Source organism: Gossypium raimondii, chromosome 12, assembly GCF_025698545.1.
Source record: "Gossypium raimondii isolate GPD5lz chromosome 12, ASM2569854v1, whole genome shotgun sequence".
Taxonomy (NCBI): domain Eukaryota; kingdom Viridiplantae; phylum Streptophyta; class Magnoliopsida; order Malvales; family Malvaceae; genus Gossypium; species Gossypium raimondii.
In genome coordinates, this window is record NC_068576.1 from 26,745,962 (window position 1) to 26,771,408 (window position 25,447).

Below are 25,447 nucleotides of genomic sequence, written 5' to 3' on the forward strand. Positions count from 1 at the left end.
GCGCGTAACCCCTCGAATTATCTACTACTTTTATAATGCTCCATACTACAAAATGATTTTATTGACGAAATTGATTTAGAATATTTTTGAGACATAGATATGGGTAACATTATAAACATTTCAACTAAAGGAAGGGGTGAATGGAAATATCGCTCAGGTACCAATGTTCCTGTGTCCTTTCATCAAGCTATTATTTTTCTAGAGGCTAAAATGTGGATTCAGTTTGTGTGCATGTGAATAATACCTGCTTTAAATGTGTCTAATGTTAATACCTTTCGAGCAGTTTTACTGTATGCAATCTTGCAGAAAAAGCAGGTCTGTATCGACAAATAGATCCAGCAGAACATGAGTAGATTCATTAGTGCCCAAAAGGTGGGAGTTTTCTTTCCCCATCTAGAGGCAACCTTATGCAAAAAGGTAGGCAGTACCTATGACATCCACTGAGTAGTCACTGAAATCTTCCCAAAGTATCATCAGGGATACCTTGTTCCAGCATTACATTGAGTTGCAAGCAAAACAAATAAAAGAATGGAATAAAAGACAACAAGATGCGACAACTACACCAGCGTCATCAAAAAGGTTGGCACGAGCTCAACAAGAAGTTGGTGAAAGTAGTCATCCAAAGCTAGATTGGATGATACAGTGGATGCAAGAATCGGGGTCGATCTTCTAAGAATTTGCTAGGGAAAACAACATCCGGGTCCCAAATTATACACTAGGCATGTTTGGGCCAATAGAGATGGAACAAGAAGAAGAGGTGCATGAGAGCGAAGAGGACGAAGACAGAGAGGATGAGGAGGATGACGAAATAGAGGAAATGGATTTTGAGGAGGATGATTGAACATTTTTCTAAATTTTGTTTGTACTAAGTTTTGGATGATTCTGATTTGGACTTCGTGGGTATATGATTAATAGTAGATTTTTAGTTATATTGCATTTTGTTTAAGTTTTCTATGTAGGAACCCAATACGAAGGAGACACAAACAATTCAAGCTTTACATGATTAAATGAGGAAACACCCGCCATTAGTAGTTAGAGCGACCACGATCAATCGGGCAACTTCTTTCCTTATCTTTTTATGGGCTACACATTGAGTACAATGTGTCAACTAAAGTGTGGGGGGGTTAACATAAAAAAATTGTTTATTTGTTTTCAATTCTACATTTTTTCTTTTATTTTTCTTGTCTTTTGTGTGTGTTCACAAGAATGAAACTCAAAGGAATTGATGGGGGCCCGCACAAGCGGTGGAGCATGTGGTTTAATTTGATGCAAAGCGAAGAACCTTACCAGGGCTTGACATGCCGCGAATCCTCTTGAAAGAGAGGGGTGCCTTCAGGAACGCGGACACAGGTGGTGCATGGCTGTCGTCAGCTCGTGTCGTAAGGTGTTGGGTTAAGTCCCGTAATGAGCGCAACCCTTGTGTTTAGTTTCCACCGTTGAGTTTGGAACCTTGAGCAGACTACCGGTGATAAGTCGGAGGAAGGTGAGGATGACGTCAAGTCATCATGGCCCTTATACCCTGGGCGACACACGTGCTACAATGGACGGTACAAAGGGTTGCGATCTTGCGAGGGTGAGCTAACTCTAAAAACCCATCCTCAGTTTGGATTACAGGCTGCAACTCGCCTGCATGAAGCCAGAATCGCTAGTAATCGCTGGTCAGCCATACGGCGGTGAATTCGTTCCCAGGCCTTGTACACACCGCCCTTCGCACTATGGGAGTTGGCCATGCCTGAAGTCATTACCTTAACCACAGGAGGGGGATGCTGAAGGCAGGGATAGTGAGTGGAGTGAAGTCGTAACAAGGTAGCCGTACTGGAAGGTGTGGCGCTTGTAGAAATACAAGTGATTGGTTAGGAGCATGTACACAGGTTGCTTGTGTTTACAAATAAAATTGGCATGATGGTAGGTGATTTTAAATTTTTGATTATTAGACTACTAAGTTCTATATGTTACACTGTAAATAGGTATTGAGCAATCAATTGTACCAAATGATATAGAAAATACAAGGAAACGAGCATGCTAGTATGAATGATAAATGGTTGAATTTGAGTTTGTTTGGTTGATTAAATTTGTGCATATTGAGATATTTAGGGATGACCTAGGGCAGTGTTTGGAACATATCCAGAGCAAAAAAGCTGACCTATTCATGTTCACCTTTAGTACTGATTTTTGAGCCTATTGGCATTTCTTGATGAACCTCATTACAAACCCCAAGCCAAAAAACGATAATTTATATTTACCCTTTTTCTTTGGTCTTGCACTGCACTATTATAGATGTCTGGCCATATGTATTGAGGGTTAACCAGATACATAACAGCAGAGTTTGTAAAGACAGGGTGAAATAGGAAAGATTAGTGTGATATGGGAGCTATAGGTTAGCCTTAAAGTGTAAAACAAAAGAACAAAAAAAAAGTAAGATAAGTAGAAAAAGTTCTCGAAAAATAAAAAAGCATTCTTGAGTGAGATAAGCTAAAAAAAAGAAGTGGCAAAGTCACAAAAGAGAGAAAATCATTCATTAGTGCATAAAAACTCATAGGCTAGTAGTAGTTACTATTTCATGCTATGATTTCCTATATATGGAGAGACAAGGAAGGTGAGAGAAGGAGAAATAAGGCGGTGAGCGGGCAAGGGTCACTAAGGGGGGAAAAATAAGGACCAATATGATGTGCCAAACTATTTTTGTGTTTGTAACCCTCTTGATGCTTACTATCCTTGAATTTTATACCTATGCTAAGCCTCAGAACGTTACAAGCTAAAAAGTCTTATGTGACCTAAATATCTTTATACATGGATGGGCATTATACTAAACATATGCAGAAATGACTATTTGTATTCTGCTTGGATAATAAATTACATGTATGATTTATTGATGGATCCTTAAAGGTGAGACCCTTAATACTTGTATACTTTGTAACATAATGAACTTAGATGTTTGAAGTCAAAAGTGGTAAATCATTTATTCATCATGTTAAATTTGTTAGTGAATGTGAAATGCTAAAGTCTTGTGCTCTGAATTCAATACCTGTATCATATTTTCTAAAGGGTCATCATTTTTATTTCTTGCTTATGTTTATGTTGCTTGAGGACAAGCAATGACTTAAGTGTGGGGGAGTTTGATCTACCGTAATTCGGTGTAGCAAATTAAACTAATTATCTCACTTTAGGAGCTTGAAAACAAGAACTTTTAGTAGGTTTGAATTATGTTTTCTTAAGTTTTTAATAAGTTAATAAAATTTGCAAAGTGAGTTTTTTATTAACCTTAAGGTCGAATTACTCCTAAGGGTGAGCTAACGCAATTTGTGAGTGTTCAGGAGACTTTTAGAAGACAGACTAAACTGATACTAGTCATTATGTCACAACATAGAGAGTAGAATGGAGAAGTCCCAAGACTGCCTTCAATGTCGCGACATACCCTTGAAGATATCCCAAGAGGAGTACATTGACTGCCATGTCGCGACACAGGACTTGGTGTGTTGTGACATTGATAGGAGGTTGCGCGTGGACCAAGATCGAGTTGTCAAGTCACGGGAAACTCCTACGAAAGGCTCTAAACGATCAGATCTGAACGAAACAGAAGAATTGAGATTAGATGCAATTAGATCTTAAATAAACTATTAATAAAAAGCAAGAAACCAAGACACCCTTAGAGATTTTGATTCTTGAGAGCTAAGAGTCGAATTGTGATTAAGAAATGAATTCCTAACAATCGGCCCTATCAATTAAGAAGAAACAAACAAATCAGATTTCAAATCAAAAAGAAAACAATCAGGAATAAAATATTAGGGATTGGGACGGCAAGAAGAAAAGAAGTAGAATAGATGAATCAAACGATTTTGGAAGTATAGAAAGGATGCGAATCTGCCAACAAATTGATTCGGGCAAGGATGCCCAAATTCCAGCAACCGAATTTCACCCAAAAATAAGAAGTAGCAATCGACAAAAAACCTAGAACTTGGGGAATTTTGAATCGATTATGTGCTGCCAATAAGAGATTGATTAAACGAAGAGTTCTTGGAGTTTAAACAAATCTAAAACGTGACAAAGAACAGCAAAGAGATTAGATCAAGATTCGGCACAATCAGAAATAAATAAAAGAACTTGAACAACAAGAATTAAATTAAAGTCCTAAGGATCCTTGAAATCCCGAAAGACTTCACAAATCCCTTCAAACGGCTCTAATCTCCCCTCCAAAGAATATCGATGGCAAGAAGAAGGTTGAAGATGGCTCCCACAATCAAAAGATTGTTAAAACAACTTGTAAAGAAAGCTCAAGAGAGAATTCATGGAGAAAACCTCAAAGAAAATTCTGCACTTAACAAATCTAAAATTTTAATGTATTTGAGTAGTGATTTACAAGGGTGGCCGACCATGCCTTTAAATAGGACTTATACTAGTCCTAATCTCATTAGGAAAACTTAAGAATAAAACCTAATTAACAAAAATAAGTGGGAAATTCTGCCAGGCATTTAAATGGGCTGCTTGGGCCGAATTTTAACATATAATATTCCTAAAGCCTAAAAATTAAATTAAGCAATTAAAATGTTTGCAAATTGGGCCATTTATCAATTTGGCCTGATTTTCAACTAAGTATGGGCAGACTTCTTGATTGGGCTTGGAATCTTCTTATTGAGCCTTACCTTTAAGAACTTAGGTTTTTAGAATTTATTTTCAATTGTTCTTTGTCAAGAGATCTAATTTGTGGAGATTATCAAATTGTTCTTTGTCAAGAGATCTAATTTGTGGAGATTATCAAACTTTATGGATTTTTTTCTATCTTTAATACAAATCAGGTGTTTTCGTAAACTCTACACTTTAATCCATTTATCATGTTTTCTCTTTACATCAATTCCATATTTATAAAAGCATGAGGAACTAATCCTGCAATGGGGGGTTAGCGAGTGAAGGTATGATCTATTAATTATTTTGTAGGGTTACTCAACGGATCAACAATTTGGGAAAGGAAGAACATGAAACAAAACCTAGGCTTGACAACATCTGGAAGTGATCAAGGTGGGAATTAACCCAAAACTGGTATTGCCGATCTGTGAACACCTTCACCCTTGATGGTAATGAATTCAACCATGCTCATGCTCGATCTCGCAACGAGTACAGAAACAGTTTCAACCTCAGTGCGTCTTAAGTCACACCAGCTAACTTAAATAAATCTCTAACCTCTATGAATAATCAGAGGTGTAAGTGTGGATCTTCCGTGGCCATACCACTGAACTGACCCACCGTTTGGAGCATTTGGAACATCACTGGTTTCAATTCGAATTGAGATGCCTCGATATCCGACCTTCTAATTCCAAGATTTAACTCATTAAAGAGTGGCACAACGTATTGTTTGATGGCATGATCCCTATCATCAGCAATAAGGATTGGGTTGTGTACATGATTGAATCCATTACCTTGCCCATCATTTTGATTTCCAAGGTCCATCTCGACTTGTCTTTGAATTGATCTCTCACATCTTATTTGTCTAAAAGTCTACTCGATTTTAGGGTGCACGGGTAATAAATCTATGATTCGATCTATGCTCATAAAACACCTGATAAATAAATCACAATAAAGAATAAAGAATAAATTAGGAGACTTAGAATTTAAATAAACTAAAAAAAAGAACCAAATTGTAAAAATAATTGCACAAAGAATGATTAAGGCAACAGTTCCAGGAAATGACGCCAAAAACTTGTATCGCAGTTTACGCAAGTGTACGTAGTCGTTCAAGTAACAAGTAAGTAAAAATGAGTTATCGTCTCCACAAGGCCTGTTTAAGCTTAACCACTTAATTTTAAAATTATAAACTCACAATTTGATGTAAAAATTCAATAATTTGGATGGTGACGATTAAACTAAGTAAAATTAACTAGATGAAAAGATTGATTCCTATGCAATTCTAATCTAGATGCAATTTACCTAAATGTATGAATGAAGACTTTAGCAACAAAAAAAATTAACATTAAATGAGCTAGCATAATTATATTAATCAATTCAATTCACTTTATCATGCTCAGCAATGTTTGGAAATGCTTCTACGACTACTCGATCTTTCATAAGTTTGGAAACCAAATTAAGTCTGTTGGAGTCTTTTACTTAGATAAATATGCATTTTACTGATCATATTAACTAAGGGTTTTTTATCATTTATGTAAGGTCACAGGGACATTTACTTTTGCAATAGTTTAATTACATAAACCTAAAAACTATGCAAGGCAATAGAGTTAACTAAAGATATTATGAATCTTAACTTAGTCAGGTTTAAGGATCTAAATTGAGCACTGCACTTTTCAATTACGTGTCTACTAGCCATCATCTGGTTAGGATTGCTCAGCTAATCTGAGTGCACCCAATCATGTATGAATGAAATGCATCATGATATTAATTGAAAACATGAATGACTGAGGCCTAAACATGTTAAACATGAATAAAATTTATCTTATTAAATTAACATAATCATCCTAGCAGATAAGATTTAAAACTTCATAGTTGATGTCAAAAGCAATAAACTCAAAGCAAACATGATTAAAATAAATAACAAAAGGAAAGAGTAAACGCTATTCAGTTCAGTAGCCTTTTGGATCTATTCTGATTGAGGCGCTCCTCCTTTCTGATTGATGCTTCGTTTGCTAAGTGTTTAAGGGGTAGTCGACTAAGGAGTGCTTCTGACAAAACTTTTGAGGCTAAAGAATGGAGGAGGGATGGATGGCTATGAAATGGAAAAAGAGAAAAAGAATTGAGATGAAACTAGTGTGAGTGAGAGAGGGATGTTGAAGGATGCAGGATCAATGAGGGATGGCAAGGTATTTATAGGTGAAGGTAAGGGGTTGAGTTTACTAAAAATAGGTTTAAATTTCCTTCCTTCCCTCTCTCATGTGGCCGGCCATGCTTCAAGGAACAAGGGATGACTAAGTTTTCTCCATTTTAATTTCAAATCCAAGCTAAAAATACCTATAGAGTGCACGGTTTCAACAGAGAAGTTGTTAGGCTAAATTCTGATTATTTTCTAATTGTAAGGGCCTTTTATTAATTATTCCAAAACATATTTTGGGCAGCCACCTTTAAGTGTCGAATTTGGGTTCCTAGTTCCCCTTGTTAGACGGTTTTTCAGTCCAAAAACTTAGCAGACACATCCATCTTTCATCATCTTCTTTATTGGGTCAATTAGTCAACCTCATGCCCCAAATTGCATGGACTTGCCATCCACATGGATAACTTGTACTTGTCCATGTTTATTTAAATCGTGTCTCCAATAGACCTCGTACATAGTGAAAAATACATACATTAATAAATTAACATGAATTAATATAAAATATGCATGAAAATCATGTAAATTAAGCATCATTTCACATACTTTCTAAATTCATGTATAAAATTACTAATTAAGTAAAATTCACTTATTTCAGTAATAATTACTTAAGATAAACATATTTATTAAGTAAAAAGGTGGTAAAAATATATAGAAAAACCTTATATAATTTTGAGTTTACATGGATCCATAAAAGGTTGAAGCTATCTTGGATTGGATTGGAAGCAATCAAAGTGCATTTGAGATTTAGGTTTTTCTTGGTTTGAAAGGATATTATCGAAGATTGTTGAGGGTTTTTCCTTCATAGCAGCCCCTTTGACTAAGTTAAGGAAAACACTCATTTTAAGTGAACAGAAATCAGTAGGCTAGTTTTGAAAGGTTAAAATTTGTATTGACTGAGGCTCCTGTGTTGATTCAGCCAGAATCTTGTAAAGACTATGTGGTATATAGTGATGCTTTGATTGTTGGGCTCGGGTGTGTCCTAATGCGAGATGGTAAAGTGGTAGCTTATGCATCGAGACAGCTTAGGTCACATGAGTGCAATTATCTGACTCGTGATTTGGAATTGATGGCTACCATTTTTGCTCTTAAAATTTGAAGACATTACTTGTATGTTGAGAAGTTTATTATTTACAGGGATCACAAGAGTTTCAAATACCTTCTTACCTAGAAAGAGCTTAATTTGAGGTAGCGCAAAAGGATTGAGCTGCTAAAGGATTATGTTTGCACGATTGAGTATCATCTTGGGAAGGATAATGTAGGGCCTGATGCCTTGAGCAGAAGAGTGATGTCTAAGCTGAGGGCTATGTTTGCCCATTTGAGCTTGTTTTATGATGGGGGTATTCTTGTTGGGTTACAAGTAAAGCATGTTTGGGTTTAGGAAATTAGAGATAAACAATGATTAGATGATTCTTTAGCACCTCGATTTAAGTAGGTCGAGGATGGTTTGACTAAATACTTTAGGGTTAATTTTGATGGTATCTTGTGTTTAAGAGGCAGATATTGTGTACGAAATGATTGGAAACTCAAAAATATATAGACTTTTTCAGCACCTTTTGAGCTCTAATTCATGTAGTTTCGTAGTAAATTTTTTTGAAATTCACACTTTAATTATAAAATAATTAATTTTCACTTAAATTATTAACATATTGAATTTTAATTATTTTATAATAAATTTTCACAAATTTGGTTTATTTTTGACAATTTTGCACAAAAGGTGAAAATTGGCTTGGCAGATACCTTGAAAGGCTTGAACCGTTGGAGAATGTTTACATCACGTGAACCAACAGCAGGGCTGAATATTTTCCAGCCAAGGACAGTCCAGATGATGATTATTTTATGTACTTTATTTTTAAATTTTATCCAACTTAAATTGGGTTAAAAATTAAAATAAAGTCTGAAGGAGAAAGTGACCTAGTGTCCTAAGCATTGAAGACTGATCCAAAAAGAAAATTAGCAGCCCAAAAATGTCCCAATAAGTTGACCTAATCAGCATATTTAGATTATTTAATTACTTGCAAAATAGCCCTCAAAGTTTCCTCCGTTCAAACCCCTCCACTTTTTGTACCTTTGAAGATTTGCCCCAAGCTAAATTAGCAAAGTTTGAAACATTCAAACTTGCTTATTGTGTGGCCAGCCAAGGAAGAGTGTATGTCTGCTAATTATTTGCTACTTTTAGCAGCCTTTCACACCTATAAATACCCATCTTTTGTACTTCATTCAACACACCCATCATTTCCCACACATCTCTCTTTTTTCACTTGCTTTGCTCTCTTCTATTCCGTTCCATATTTTCCCATTTCCCTTGCCAATTTACCTATTGAAAAAGAGCCTTCTTCCACCTTAGAATAGCATCATTCAATTTTTCCTAGAGGCCTTGGTTCAACACAATGAGTAGAGAAGAAGAGGATCGCACTAGTCTAGCTTCAAAGAAATACTAAATTTGCTTTCTTGTTTATGTTGTGGTCATGAATAAGGATAATTATTTTTTTGTTGTTCTTGTTCTAATTAAAAAAGCTTAAATTAATTTGTGTTATATTGATTGAATTTTGTCCACTTGAATTATTAAAATCATGTTTGTGTTGTTATAGGCCTTGGTAAGTTGTTGAATTAAATAAAACCATGATTATGTTATACTTGCATTATAAAATGTAAGGTAACTAATGAATTAATTATTAAACATATTGAAATTATAATTAATTGACATAGTATTTAATTGGTGCATGTTTAATCTTCTAAGGTAGTGAAGGTTAAATTAGCGACAGTATTAAATAGTACATTAGCCTTGCATAACTTACAAGATTATTGTAATTAAACTGTTTCAATATAGAAATATATTGTTACCTCACTTAATCTTCTATGTGCTTATGATGATTGATTAATTGTTTGAATTGACATTGAAAAATGTTCAAGAGATTAATTAATTTAGTAAGTATGTATGAGCGATAATTAGCAAATTACCAAGTTGTCATGAAAATATTCGTAACAACATGAACATGGGTTTAGTAATTCTAAGTTAAGGAATGTAATCAATCTAGCAAAATTATGTCATATTGATTAAAACTCCTATTTTTGAAATCGTGCTTTGGAATTTTTACTTTTATTTCTATTAATTAGTTAATTTTAGGTTTTAAAATCACTTCTTCAAAACAAAATATTTTTCCTATCACCAAAGTGTTTGATTTACATTTCATAAATATTTTTCTTTCATAGTACCTATGAGTATGATAACTCGACATTTACTTGTCACTTTATTACTTGATAACGATTGTGTACACTTGCACATTTCCATCGTTCCAATGATTAGAGTTTGTGACAATCTATACTACAGAAAGCGCATAGTAGCCCTTATGATATGGATCCTAGTGGTAATAAGGTATATCGTGACTTAAGAAAATTGTATTGGTGATCGGGTCTTAAGCGTGAAGTAACAGAATTTGTGTCAAAGTGTTTGACTTGCCAACATGTTAAGGTCGAACATCAGTTTCCGTCAGGGTTATTGTAGCCGATCCGAATTCGCAGTGGAAATGGGAGAGAGTGACCATGGATTTTGTTAGTGGGTTTCCTTAAACACCTACTAAGAAAAATTTGGTTTAGGTCATTGTGGATGGATTGACCAAGTTTGCCCATTTCATATTGGTCCGCAATATTATGGCATGACCACAATATTATGTATCTGGTAGCATATCTGCATTATTTGATGGCTCAACAACAATATTCTATTTTTGGAAGCTCGACTGCAATATTTGGTGGCTTGTCCATATTAATGGTGTGTTCTTGGATGGACAAGTTCCGAGGAGCTCAATATTTGGTGGCTTGTCCATATTAATGGTATGTTCAAAAATGTTTGGTTAGGTTGATGGCAAATTGAGTGAGAAATATGGCTTGAAAAATGACCTATTTTCATCCACACGGGCAGAGAGACGGACGTGTGTCTTAGTCGTGTGTGACACACAGCCAGATGACATGGTCGTGTGTCCCCTGTATCTTTTAAATTGCAAAAAAAAATGCTCACACGGCCTGGCACACGGGCGTGTGGCTTGGCCATGTGACCCAAGTTTGTAAGCTCAAAAGTTTGGACACAGGCTCGGACACGGCCGTGTGTCCCTATTTTGAATGTCCACACGACCTGAGACACGGGCGTGTCTCTTGACCGTGTGAGATGCACGGCCTAAGACACGGACGTGTCTCTTGACCGTGTTAGAAGCACGGCCTGGCCATAAGGGCGTGTGTCCCCTGTACCTTTGAAAAATTTTAATATTTTTTGAAAAATTCTTTAAGTGCCCAAATTAGTTCCGACTTGTTTCTAATGTGTATTTTGGGCCTCCAGGGTGATAAGGGACATTATGCTTGATTTTGATTGGTTTCTGATATGATTGTTATATGATATGAAATATTTATTTGTTTGTTTCTGTAAATTTTTGTAATGCTCTGTAACCCTATTTCGGCGTCGGATACGGGTTAGGGGTGTTATGCCATCAATACTTGAGTTTTTCTAAAAATAGACATTTTTGAAAAATTGTTTTAAAAGGAAATCTACAGACAATATTTGGCTTTTCTTAAGGCAAATCAAAATGACGTTTTAAAAATAAGAACGATATTAAGTGAAATTAGTTACACGATTTTTTGGGCCATTATAATGGCTAATGTGGTCTTCAAGATTTGAGCATAACATCTAGGCTAGATTTAGGGTGTTACATTTAGTTGTAACAAAACTCGTTTCAAAACTGGAATTGTGGTTATTTTCAAAATTTGCTTGCATATTTGATAAAGGGGTATTTGGGGAAAAATTAATGCCATAGCTAAAACTTACTTTTTGTATAAAGTTGTGTCATGTTTAAAAATCCAAGAATCTGAAGTTGGCCCAAGATAAGTACTTCTAATATACTGAAACTTTAGATTGTGAAAACAAATAGACTGTGAAATTTTAGATTCTGAAAACTATAGATTTTGAAACTATAGTGGAACTGTGATGAAACTTGTAGATTAGACGCATTTTGGAATAATAATGAAAACTCATTTCTAAATTTTCTGATAAACTCCATAAAAATTATAAAATATGATAACAAGATGAATACTCAAGGTGTGCAAACTTGGGGTATGAAAACTCGTGGAGAGTAAAGTCAAGAGACCCAAATCGATTTGTTTGCATTGCAAGTGCACACTCTCGAGTCAATAGCCGAGCATGCTGAGCATGCACCTACTACTTATGAGAGCCAACATGAGCCTACTGATGAAGTTGTATCATAGGCCATGCTTAGGGTGCTACAGCGAATAGCTGGAGCCTATTCTAAAGCGAATAGTTGTGGGACTATCAGTGAGAGGCTTCGATCTAATAAAGCCAAATTATTTAAGGGTGTTCTACGATGACTCGCACTGTAGTAGAATACTAGTTAGAGGCTACGGGGAGAAATCTGGATGTTATGAAATGTACCTCGGAGTAGAAATTAAAGGGTATTGTATCGTTGCTTAGAGACAAGGCTTACCTATAGTGGCAGGTTGTCGTAAGAGGTACTCAGATAGACTGACTGACTAACATGGGAACATTTTCTAGATGCTTCCCAGAATAAATATTTTGGTACCTAATATGTTGAGCTCGTAGGATGGAGTTCATTAAGCTCAAACATGGGGGATAAATCTGGAGTCGATCATGAGGCCAAATTCTTAAGGCAGAGCTGCTATGCTTAGGGAATGATGGCAACTAAATGGGATAAGTGTGTTAGGTTTGAAAACAGACTGAGATATGAACTGATGGTGCTAGTAGTCCCATCAAGGAAGGGTTTTCGAAACTCTAATGGAGAAAACCAAGAGTCAAGGAAGTTAAGCGTGTGGAACGAGAAAGAGAAGATAAAGCTAAAATCCCTATTAAGTGAGATGTTGGTCCTACTACTCAGGCTTTACGACCCAATAATTGGGCTAGCGATGATAGATTTCGATAGAATAATGAAACTGTTAGCGACATAACTATTCTTAAGTCCCTAGGACAATCTATTTCAGTGAACAAAAATTATAAGAGGTGCCTGTTAGAAATTCAAGGAGAGTTACTTCTAGAAGACCTGATGGAATTACCCTTCAAAAAATTTGACCTTAATTTGGGAATGGACTGGTTGGTGGAACACCAAGTCTATTTAGACTGCGCTTCTAAGAGAGCTACCTTGAAAACTTTCGATGGGAAAGAGATAGTGATGGTTGAAGAGTTCTGAGATTACTTGTCTAATGTGATATTCGCTCTAGTACCCAAAAAGTTAGTGCGTAAAGGATGCGAAGCCTATTTCACTTATATTCTGAACCTGAATTTCAATGAGTCAGCTGTGGAGAACATTTGTCTAGTGAGAGATTTTTCTTGACGTTTTTCAAGGGAAGTTACTTGGATTACCTCTGGAGTGTAAGGTTGAATTTGGTATTTATCTATTGCCTGGAACAACTCTGGTGTCCTAAGGAGCTGGTGGAACTTAAGCCATAGTTATAGGAACATCTGGACTGTGGATTCATTAGACAAAGTTTGCCGCTATGAGGAGCTCTTGTTCTATTTGTGAAGAAGAAAGATAGAGCCATGAGACTTTGCATTGATTATCAGCAACTGAACAAGTTGATCGTAAAGAGCCGATACCCTTTACTGGGGATTAATGATTTATTCGATCAGTTTGGGGGTGCAAAGGTGTTCTCTAAGATCGACCTAAGGTCTGGATACTATCAGTTGAAAGTGAAAGAGATGGACATTTCTAAACCCGTATTTAGGAATCGGTATGGTCATTACGAATTCGTAGTGATGCCCTTTGGTCTCACGAGTGTTCCGGAAGCTTTTATGGATCTAATGAATCAAGTTTTTCAACCCTATCTTGATCAATTTGTGGTAGTCTTCATTGAAGACATCTTGAAATATTCCAAGTCTGAAACAGAACATGATGAGCACTTGAGAGTTGTCTTATAGATTTTTCATAAGAAACAACTATATGCTAAATTTAGTAAATGTGAGTTCTGACTCCACAAAGTGATGTTTTCTCAGACACGTGGTATCAACTGAGGGTATCCATGTCGACTCAAAGAAAATTAAGGCGATTTTGGATTTGAAATAGCCCAAGAACATCAGTGAAATTTGGAGTTTCCTTGAATTAGCCGGATATTATAGGAGGTTGGTGGAAGGTTGTCCTTGATTGCAGCTCCTATGACCTAGTTGTTGAGGAAAAGTGTACCTTCTAAGTGGACTGACCAACAGCAAAAAAGTTTTGAAAAGCTCAAATCCGTGTTGAATCAAGGGTATGTTTTGATCCAACCAAAGTTTGGAAAGGATTATGTTGTATACAGTGATGCGTCTCATACATGTCTTGGTTGCGTTTTGATGCAAGATGGTAAGGTTGTGACCTATGCCTCGAGACAACTTAAGCTTCATGAATATAACTATCCAACCCATAATCTCGAGCTTGCAGTTGTTGTCTTCGCCTTAAAGATTTGGAGGCACTATTTGTATAGTGAGAAGTGTATTATCTACACTGATCACAAGAGCCTTAAGTGTCTCCTCACCTAAAAGGAATTAAACTTGAGGGATGGATATAGATTTAGTTGCTCAAAGATTATGATTGTACCATTGAGTACCATCCGAGAAAGGTGAATGTTGTGGTTGATGCACTGAGCATGAAACCGATGACTGATTTGAGAGCGATGTTCGCTAAGTAGAGTTTGACTGATGGAGGTTTGCTTGCAAAGTTACAAGTGATACCTACCTTAATGGATGGGGTTTGGAACTGAGCAAAAAACTGATGACTGATTTGAGAGCGATGTTTGCTAAGTAGAGTTTGACTGATGATAGAGGTTTGCTTGCGAAGTTACAAGTGAGACCTACCTTAGTGGATGGGGTTTGATCGAAGCAATTTGCTAATGCATCTCTTACACCTCGATTCAGACAAATTGTGGAGGGTAAGATTATTGATTTTGTGCTTAACTCTTCATGAGTTCTGTGTTTTTGTGGGAGATATGGTGTGCTCGATGATCGAGATTTGAGATAGTCTATACTTCGGGAAGAGCATAGAAGCCCATACACAATGCATCCTGGAGGGAATAAGATGTACTGAGTTTTGAGAGAATTGTATTGGTGGCCAGGGCTAAAGCATGATGTAACTGAGTAAGTGATTAAGTGTTTTACATGTCATTAAGTCAAGACTAAGCATCAGTTCCCCTCTGATTTATTATAGCCTATTCAGATTCCTTAGTGGAAGTCGGAACGTGTGACCATGGACTTCGTTGGTGGGTTGCCTTTGATACCTACTAAGAGGGATTCAATCTAGGTAATTGTGGATCGACTGGCCAAGTCAGTTGATCTGCCGTAATTCAATGTAGTAGATTAAACTAGTTTTCGCACTTAAGGAGCCTGAATACAAGCATTTCTATTATATTTTAGTTAAGTTTCTTTAGTTTTACATATATCTAATAAAATGTGCGAATTGAGTCTTTTATTGAACTTAAGGGCCGATTGAGGCCTAAGGGAGAGCTAATGTACTTCGTAAGTGTGAAGGAGACCATTAGAAGGCATTTTAGGTTGATACTGGATGAATAAAGAAAGGACGAAATTGTCTTCGATGTCGTGACATTGAATGAGGGTGTCGCGACATACCCCTGAAGACATCCCAAGAAAGAGCATACTGACTTCTACGTATCGACACAGGTCATGTTGTGTCGCGACATCTACTCTAGGATGAAAAATAAATACTAAGTAGGGGCGTTTTGGTCTGCATAATCGAACTTAAAGCATGAGAACATCAACTAAGCTAGTGTTAAAGATGATGACCACCTGAAGGCTATAAATAGGCACATTTGGCACATGTTATGAGCACCATTCCAATAACCTAGATTCTCTGTTTAGATTTAGTTTCATCTTCTTTCTTTCTTAGGTTTTTCAAAGTTTAGTTTATTTTCTCATTGCATTCCTTCAAGTGATCTAATTTATAAAGATGACCAACTTCTGGGGATTCGTATTATCATTTATATAAATCAGGCATTTCTTAAACTTTACACTTCAATTCATTCACCATGTTTTATTCTTCCATTTATTCCAATTTGTTTATAAAAGCTATGAGGAACTAATCCTTCTATCGGGGATTAAAGAGTGGAGGCATGATTTATTAAATGTCTTGTAGGGTTACTAAACGGATCAACTTTTTAGGAAAGGAAGAGCGTGAAATAAACCTTAGGACATGGTTCAAGAAAGTATAACAAGGTCAGTGATTACAACTTATAATTTCTTGATAAAACTATCTATGATTAAGATGATCCAGAATAATCTACAATTTAGGGGCACTATGATAGAGGGTCCTAATCAACATTTAAAACGGTTTCTTCAACTCTGTGATACTTTTAAATATAACGGGGTCACTGATGACGCTATTCATTTCTGGCTGTTCCCCTTCTCATTTATTAATAACGCATTTTCTTGGTTAGACTCATAGGCACCAGTATCTATCAAACTTGCTAGAAAATTATTACAAAAATTCTTCCCGATTAGCAAACTAGTTTAGCTAAGATGAGAGATTGCTATTTTAGATAGATGGAGGGAGAAAGTTTCTATGAGGCGTGAGAATGTTTCAAAATGTTTATTCAAAAATGCTCACACCGTGAACTTCCAAAGTGGATGTGATTGCAGGTATTCTATAATAGGTTGGATGCAAATTTACGATCTAGATTAGATAGAGCATTAGGAAGAGCCCTTATGAAAAGAACGCATGAGGATGTATATGAAATCATTGAGAACATGGCAATAAACTTTGCTACGGTAAAACATATCCAGGAGGATGATAAGTATCAACAGTTAGTGGATAGACTCTATCGTATCGAATTTGTTTCTACACCGTCTATGCATAAAGGAGACAAATTGCTTTTCCACTATATCACCAATCCGACTAAGGATGTAAGTTACGTCAGGAATAGGGGTGGAAACAGCTATTCAAATACATATTATCCTGGCTGGAGAGATCTCCTGAATCTAAGATGGGGGAAACGAAGGAGAAGGTAATAATTTAAATCAACTTAAAAACACTAATTACCAACCTTCTTATTTGCAGAAACCCAAGGATAGGGTCAACCCAAATGACCATACTGAATGTAGTCAGCAATTAAATAGAATTGAGGGAGAGATGAAATCAATGAGAACAGATGTCAAGCTGGTGCAGTCTGAGTGCACCAACTTAGCCAAAACATTGACAAAGCTTGAAGATCAAATGAGTCAATTAATGAGCATGATGGGTGATATGAAAAGATAAATTGGCACAGCTATTCCTAGCAATATAGAACACAATCCTCGGAGGGAAGGTAAGGAGCATGTGAAGGCGATAGCACTTCGATCGGGCAAAGTACTAAGTAGCCCAGAAAAGGGAGTTATGGAGAATATTGATGATATTCGAGAGGAACTCCTAGAAGCTGAAGAAGAACCAGGGCTAGAAGAGGCAAAGGCAGCATCGACTGAACTAGAAAAAGAAAAAGAAACACCTAAAGATGTCGAAATAGAAAAAAATCTCATTCCCTTCAAGACTAGAAGAAAAACATGAGTGGGTTGAAGATGAATTTTTAAGTTTCCTAAACCTGTTTAAAACATTAAATGTTAACCTACCTTTAGTTGATTTAATTAAAAAGGCTCTTAAGTACGCTAAGTTTTTAAAGGAGATGATGGCTAGGCGTAAGAAAATGAATGTAGAAGAACAAGTTAATTTAAATGCTTCCTGTAGCATGATTATTTCAAGACAGGAACCTAGAAAATTGAAAGACCCAGGAAGTTTTACTATTCTTATAAAGATAAGGAGCATTCCGTTTAATACAGCTCTATGTGATCAAGGAGCTAGTATTACTTTAATGCCTCTATCGATTTTTGAAAAACTCGGGTTAGGGGATATGAAAACTACTCAAATAACATTACAGTTGGTTGATAGGTCTTCGGTATGTTTGAAAGGGGTATTGGAAGATGTGTTAGTTAAAGTACGAAGTTTCATTTTCCCTACAGATTTTTTGGTGGTTGATTTCAAAGAAGATCGTGAGATACTGATCTTATTAGGAATACTCTTTTAACCACTTTTAGATCTACCATTGATTCAGGAAAGAATGAATTAACGATGAAAATTAATGGTGAGACTGAAACTTTTAAATGTGGCAATCAATTGAGTGAGAAAGATAAGAGGAAGTTAGGGGAACAATGTAAAAATTTATTTATTTGTAACGTCCCTGAGTTAAGGGACACTTCCATTTATGCATGCAAAAAGAATAAACAGGTTTAAGGAAAGGGACGAATGGGCATAGGTGGAATGGCACGATAGACAATGGACCAATACTGAAAGAACATGAAAATCATCCATCGATGAATTGGTGACACTGTCGGATGAATCTGGTAGTAAAAATTTAAAATTAGTTGAATTGTTTCTTAAATTTTTTAAATTATGGTATATTTAACTAATCACCTAGTTTAGATTTTAACTTTTATTTGACGTAGGTTCATCTCTGAACTGAAACATCCTTAAAGTTGGAGTTTTGAGTCGAAACAGAGTAAGTGTCGTGACATCACCCCAATGAGTCGCAACATAGCAAAAGTTTCCTTTAGACCTGCAAACTGACAGACGTGTCACGGTACGGAACCCCTGTTTCACAACATCAGTATACTGCCAAGGATGTCGAGACACGGAACCCTAGTGTCGTGACATCGTTTCAATTTTCTACAGGGTCGACCCAACCCAATTGCATAACTTGGTGGTTTAACCCTTAATTTACCTGATTTTAACACTTTAAAAAACCTATTTTCTAACCTAAAAACACCTTAACTCATTTACTAAACCTAGACTAATCTATTTTACATTCATATTTTGAAAACACCCTCTCAAAACTTTAAAACCTAAACCCCCAATCTCTCGAATGTTTTTCTTCTTCAACAAACTTTAATATCATCATTAGAGAAACAAGGAATGGGAATACCATGTGAAAGAAAGGAATCCAAACAACCTCCAAGCATATAACTAAGGTTAAAGACTCCTACATTCAATTTTTTTTACTGATTCATTGAATTGTTTGTTTATTGAAATATCATGCCTCCTAGGAAAGTTAGACAAACTATTAAAATGAAACTATTGACCGGTCCAAACCCCCTAAATTCTAAAACCCAAATATTGGAATATATTTTCCTAAACTTAAAGGAAAATCTTTATCTAAGAGAGGGGATTCGATCCGTTAATGGTTTTGTGTAAGGAAATATGAACTTTAGTCAGATATCATAGGTGGGAACATTTTTGGACGATCCATAAGGATATTACCATGGTCCTTGTGGTTCAAGAATTTTACACATCTTTACAAGACCATGAGACTAAGAATACTGAAGGTCAGCTGTGGGAATCGATACTTGTGCGAGGGAAAGAAGTGAGAGTAACCCCTCAAATTATTTGTGACTTTTATAATGTTCCATACTATAAAAATGATTTTATTGATGAAACTGATTTAGAATATTTCCGAGACATAGTTATGGATAACATTATAATTTTTTTAACTGAAGGAAGGGGTAAATGGAAATATCGTTCAAGCACCAACATTCCCATATCCTTTCATAAAGCTATTATGTTTCCAGAGGCTAAGAGGTGGATTCAATTTGTGTGCACGAGAATATTACCTGCTCTAAATGTTTCTAACGTTAATACCTTTAGGCAGTATTACTTTATGCTATTTTATAGAAAAAGCAGGAATGTACCGGTAAATGGATCCACTGTAAAACCCCAAAATAGAGCCTAGGAGTTTTAGGGGTATTTTAGGAATTTTAGCGTTAGAGTGTTCAATATTTTACGACATGGTTTATCGGTAATTTTTTCGACTATAGGTTTTAGAAAATTAAATCAATTTCTGAAAATGAGTTTTAAATGCCTTTAGTTTTGAAAAGTGGATTGATTTGTAAACGGGTCAAAACTTTGAGTTTTTATAAGGCAGTTTACCCAAATTTTAAAATTCTACCTAAACACCCCCATTTATAGTTTTATTTTCACGTTAGTTTTCTCCTTTGCATTGTTTGTGCCGTCCCTTGTTTAAAAGAGCTTATCCCAATCGATTTTTTATTCACAAACCCCATACTCTTGTATTCTTTCACTTTCCCAACATTAAACCTCTATAGAAGTTAAGAAAAGCACCTAAAAACACCATAGTTTTCTCCATTGTCAAGCTTGTGAGTTTTTTAGATTTTCGATCAAATGCTTGGTTTTTTGTCAACTAAGGTAAGAAATAATTTTCTTATTAGTTTTTAATGTTATCTGGTCTTTTAAACTGAGTTTTTAACCATTAAATCTTATGTTTTGAATAAAAGCTGAAACTTGGGTCGTTAATGGTGAAATTTGGGACTTTGCATAAAAATGATGTTTCAAAGTTCTTTTCAATTAGCTTTGATGTGACTAGAAGGTTTCTAAAATTTCTTTGAAGTTTTGTTAAAGATTTCTTGGTTTTTAATGAATTTTTGAAAAATAGTTTTAAACATGTTGAAAAAATCGATACCATGAACTGAGTAGATTAATGTAGTTTAAGGGTTGAGAATTAGCTGTAGGTGAATTAAAAGATGAACGGAGTTGGTTTTATGTGAAAAGATTAATTATAGATCAAGATATTCAAATTTTAAGTTTTCTATGTCGAAGGTTTCGATCAAAAGAGAACTTAGCTTAGGCTTGTGTTTTTGGATTATTTGATGTGAGTCTTTGGCTGAATGTTAATTGTGATGTTATGTGATTTACTTTGTTAAAGCGTTGGAATCGATAGGACCTTCTACGAGTAGAGATAATGGTAAGGAAAAGCTAGTTTGAGCTTTCAACCTTTCGGCAAAAGCGTAATTGGTGAGTGTTTGGAATAATTGCTTGTGGACAGAATTCAATGCGTTATTTAGGAGTTTAGTTGTAGCCTAAACCCCTACCCTAAATTTCGAGTGTAAGATTTCTCGTCCTCATGTTTAACTTGTGAAATATGTGCTTGTGTTATTGATCAATTGTTAAATGTCACAGCATTAATGTGCAAGCGTACACTGTCGATGCAAGTATAGTAGACATATATGATTTTGTCGGATATCTATCCCACGAGAATGGTTGTCTTTTGTGTATCAATGTCAATGAAATAAATAGATAGAAATGAGATAAATTGTGAGAGTAGTTTTCGAAGCAATAACTTGAAAACAATAAGATAAAATATGATAATGATAAACTGGGATCCCCAACGTGAATATTCAACAGAATACTAAGTGCTCACAAGGTATAAAAGGATAAGTGATTGTCGATGCATTAAATTGCAATGAATGGCAATTAGTCACACCAAGCTTAACTTCTATATTTAATCTAAGACTTAAACATGCACATTAGTCACACCTTCCAATAATGGCAATGGAACACTATTAAGAACAAGTGGATTAAATTCCTCTAATCCTCAAGCAACTTCCGCTGTCATGCTTGTTAGCTTGAACTGAACTACACTTTTTAGTGTCAGTGACCGCAATAACACTTCCATGCTAAAAACATTCAACCCAAAGATTAAATGATAGAAGCAAGATTGAATAAAATAAAATTTAACCTAAAAATCATGTATACTTCCGTACAAACATGAAATAGAGATTAATCACCAGCGTTTAGAAAAGAAATATAAAAGAAACAAGTGGAGAGTACTATTCCTAAAAAATCTCGACTTGATCTCTCAACTCCCTCTTGTGTCACACTCAAGGCTCCTCGTCATAGACTGAGAAATCATCCATAAAAACCTCTAAAGAATTCTCAATCATATCCGAGAATATTGTCATCATGTACCTTTGAAATGTGGTTTGTGCATTGCAAAGACCAAAAGGCATATGGCGAAAAGAAAAAGTACCAAAGGGGCAGGTGAAAGTTGTTTTCTCTTAATCTTCTGATGCAATAGCAATTTGATTGTACCCAGAATAGTCATCTAAGAAGCAATAATAGGCTCTTCCAGCAAGCCTGTCCAACATTTGGTCAATGAAAGGAAGTGGGAAGTGGTCCTTCCTTATGGCAGTATTAAGTTTGCGATAATCCATACAGACTCGCCATCCCATAGAAATACGTGTATGAATTAATTCATCTTTGTCGTTGCAAACCACAATGATGCCATTCTTTTTACGAACGCATTGCACTAGACTTACCTAATTGCTATCAGAAATAGTGTAAATAATTCCAGCATCAAGCCATTTTATAATTTCTTTCTTAACAACTTCCTTCATTTTCTTGTTTAATCTTCTTTGTTGCTCAATCAATTGCTTGCCTTCATATTCCAACTTGATCTTGTGCATGTAAAAAGATGGACTAATGCCTCGAATATTTGCAATACTCCAAGAAATAACTCGTTTATGTTGCTTAAGAATATGGACCAATTTCTCTTCTTGAGTTACATCTAGTATTGTGAAGACAATAACTGGGAGAGTATTGTTATCACCAAGAAAAATGTATTTAAGATGAGCAGGTAATGGTTTCAATCCAGAGTAGGAGCTTTATCGATAGATGGCTTGAAAATTAGAGCTATTATATTGGCTAAGTTTAAGGATTCAATCTACCATCCATGCCTGAGCTCAATATTATTAGCTTCAACCATGCTGTCACAATTACCTAAGAATTCATCACTAGATGTCATTACAAACTCCTCAGAAAGTATTGTGCTTTGGTCATTTAATTCTTCCTCAATTAGATCATCTAGCACATCGATAGTATGGCGCTCTTCTTTATCCTTGCATTGAATAGATTTGAAAATACTGAAGGTAACGTGCTCATCATTAAGTTGCATGGTCAGTTCACCTTTGTAAACATCAATAAGAGTTCGTCCAGTGGCTAAAAATGGTCATCCCAAGATAATGAGAACCTCCTTGTCTGCCTCGCAGTCAAGCATGATAAAATCAGCCGAAAAACTGAATTTATCCATACGAACTAAGATATCTTTGATTTGCCCTTCAGGTTGAGCCAATGATCGATCAGCTAGTTGCAATGTCACTATAGTAGGTTTCATGTGACCAATTCCCAACTTTCTGAAACTAGATAGTGGCATTAGGTTGAAGCTAGCTCCCAAGTCGCATAAAGCCTTGCCCAAATAATGGTTGTCAATTGAACATGGGATAGTAAAGCTCTCAGGATCTTTCATTTTAGTTTGCAACTTATGTAACATCCCGAAATAAGGCCTAAACGGAACAGTGGTTGTGAAACCATGAATCTAAGATAGAAAAGTTTATTGTGATTAATTTTTATGATTTTCCAATTGATTGGATGCATGTGTCAGAATACCGATAAGATATTTCAGCGGTTGCATGTCTAAATTGCATATTAGGGTTTAATTCCAAAAGTGGGTAAATATGAGCTTTAGATGATAAAGGATTTAATTGAAGTAGCGGTCCTTAAATGGTAATTAGACCATTAGATTTTCATGGACAAAAATGGGCACGCATAGATAAAAATAACTAAAGTTTTAATGAAGGGCATTTTAGTCATTTGGTAATATAAAGAATTAAAAGGGAAAAAACATGGCAAAATGTGCTCATCTTCTTCTTAAAGGCTGAAACTTCAAGGGACTTAATAGCTAGGGTTTCTTCACTTTCTCAAGCTCATAGTAAGTGCATCCAAGCCCCGTTTTTAATATTTTTTTTACATTTTTGGAGTATCGTAGCTCGGTTTAGCTTATTCTACCATTAATTCATGTTAGGGTTCATATTTGGAAAAATACCCATAGGTGAAATGTGTTTATTTTGATATTTTATGGTATAATATGAAGTTTGAAATTATGTTAAACAACTTTTGCTAGGCGATTTTAAGTGAAAACGAGTAAAACGACATAATCGATAAAAATACCTAATGTTCAAAAGTAAATGTTAGAGTGGGAATTTGATGTTGCCATAGAAGGGAAAGATGTTCAGCATATCATAAAACATAATAATAAGGGATGAATTTTAATTTCCGAGCTTTGGGGTAAAAGTGTAAATATGCAAAAGTTTAGGGGCAAAATCATAATTTTACCAAAGTTTGAGTCAAGCACTGTTTTGATGAATGAGAGTATTAAATAAGCTAAATTTGCTATTATAGATCAAGAGGAACAAAATCTGGAGTTAGACCAGGGAAAGAAAAAGGTTGAAGACTAAGTTGCTAGATTTGATCGTATTTTGTACAGAGGTAAGTTTACGATAAATAAATGCGATATTTCAATAATTATTATTAATGTTGTTATTTTCCAGCAATTATGTACTTATTTCATGAAATTATTTAATGTTGACTCAAGTATGAGATGATAGAGAATCAGTGTTAAAAAGTCTCGTTGAAACATTAGGAATGTATCGGATACAAATGTCATGACATTAGGGGGATGAGACCCCATGTAAGACCATGTCTGGGACATGACATTGGCATTATTGGGGTTATGAGAGGTCCCACATAAGACCATGTCTGGGACATGGCATGGGCACCGATATGAGAACTCTCATGTAAGACCATATCTGGGATATGGCATTTGTAGTACAAGAAACATCCCATTTAAGACCATGTATATGGCTTTGGCATGTTATTATCAGATAGGAGACCCGAGTATCCTTAGTATTCCAAGTGGTTCAACAGGCTAGTAAATAGACTATGTTACATGAAAGTTCAGGTAAAAGCATAATAAATAGATTCTGGTGAGTTATAAGGGTTAAGAATATCTCAGTTACCAGTTGAGAAAAAAAATTCAGCAAGGGAGGAGTAAGTTATAATCATGAGTTATTTAAGTAAACAAAGTAAGTAAACAAATAAGAGAGTAAATAAAGAATAAAGTAAAGATCATGATACTTGATGATAATTTATGAGTATAATTATTTATGATAAATATTGTTATTTATTTGCTTGTAAACTTACTAAGCTTTATGCTTACCCCTTTTATTTTTCTTCTTTTTATAATACCGCCAAGCCAATTCGGGGATCGTAAGGGTTTCGGAGATCGTTTCACACAATCAACAGACCATCTCGATATTTTGTGATTCGAAACGTTTTAAGTTATGGCATGTATAGGGACTTAGTCATTTTGTGTGTGTGTCCTTATGATATGGATAATGAATAGCATGTAAATACTTGATAATGATTAGCATTGAAATGGATAATTAAGAACATGTTATGGTGTTATGTATGCCTAAATGATAGTTAATACAAAGAAACTATAAAAGAGTAAAAATTTGCAATGGAACAATTTTTGGACAGCAGCATTGACGTGAATTTGAAAAATCACCAAGGATAGTAGAAATAGAATTAGAGAGTGACTAAGATATAGAATTAAATGTTATCGAGTCTATTTTCACATGAAAGAAATGGTGTAGGCAAAGAAATTTTATATTTTGTAATATTTGAATTTTAGTGAGACAGGGTCAGAATGGTTTTTGAAGTCCCCTATTTTGACTTTAGGAAATCAATAAAAATTGTACAGAAATAATTATGAGTCATAATTTATATTTCTAGATTCCTTAGTGAGTCTATTTTCAATAGAAACAAGTTTAAGCACCATATGAAACCCGTACAATGAGATAATTGATTTCTAGTGAATAGAGGTTAGAACCGTCAGATAGTGAAATAGGGGAGATTTTAACGAATAAACTGTACTATTTGGCTAACTCAAAAATTCTGGAAATTTTATGATAAGAAGATATATGAGTCT

At 35.3% G+C, this 25,447-nt stretch overlaps 1 non-coding gene across 1 annotated transcript; it reads right to left on the reverse strand.

Moving 5' to 3' along the window:
• Positions 1–16,315: 16,315 nt before the first annotated feature.
• Positions 16,316–16,420, reverse strand: LOC128035732 (small nucleolar RNA R71). Its single transcript, XR_008192283.1, has one exon. It is a non-coding gene; the product is annotated as a small nucleolar RNA R71 (small nucleolar RNA).
• Between the last annotated feature and the right edge of the window lie 9,027 nt (positions 16,421–25,447).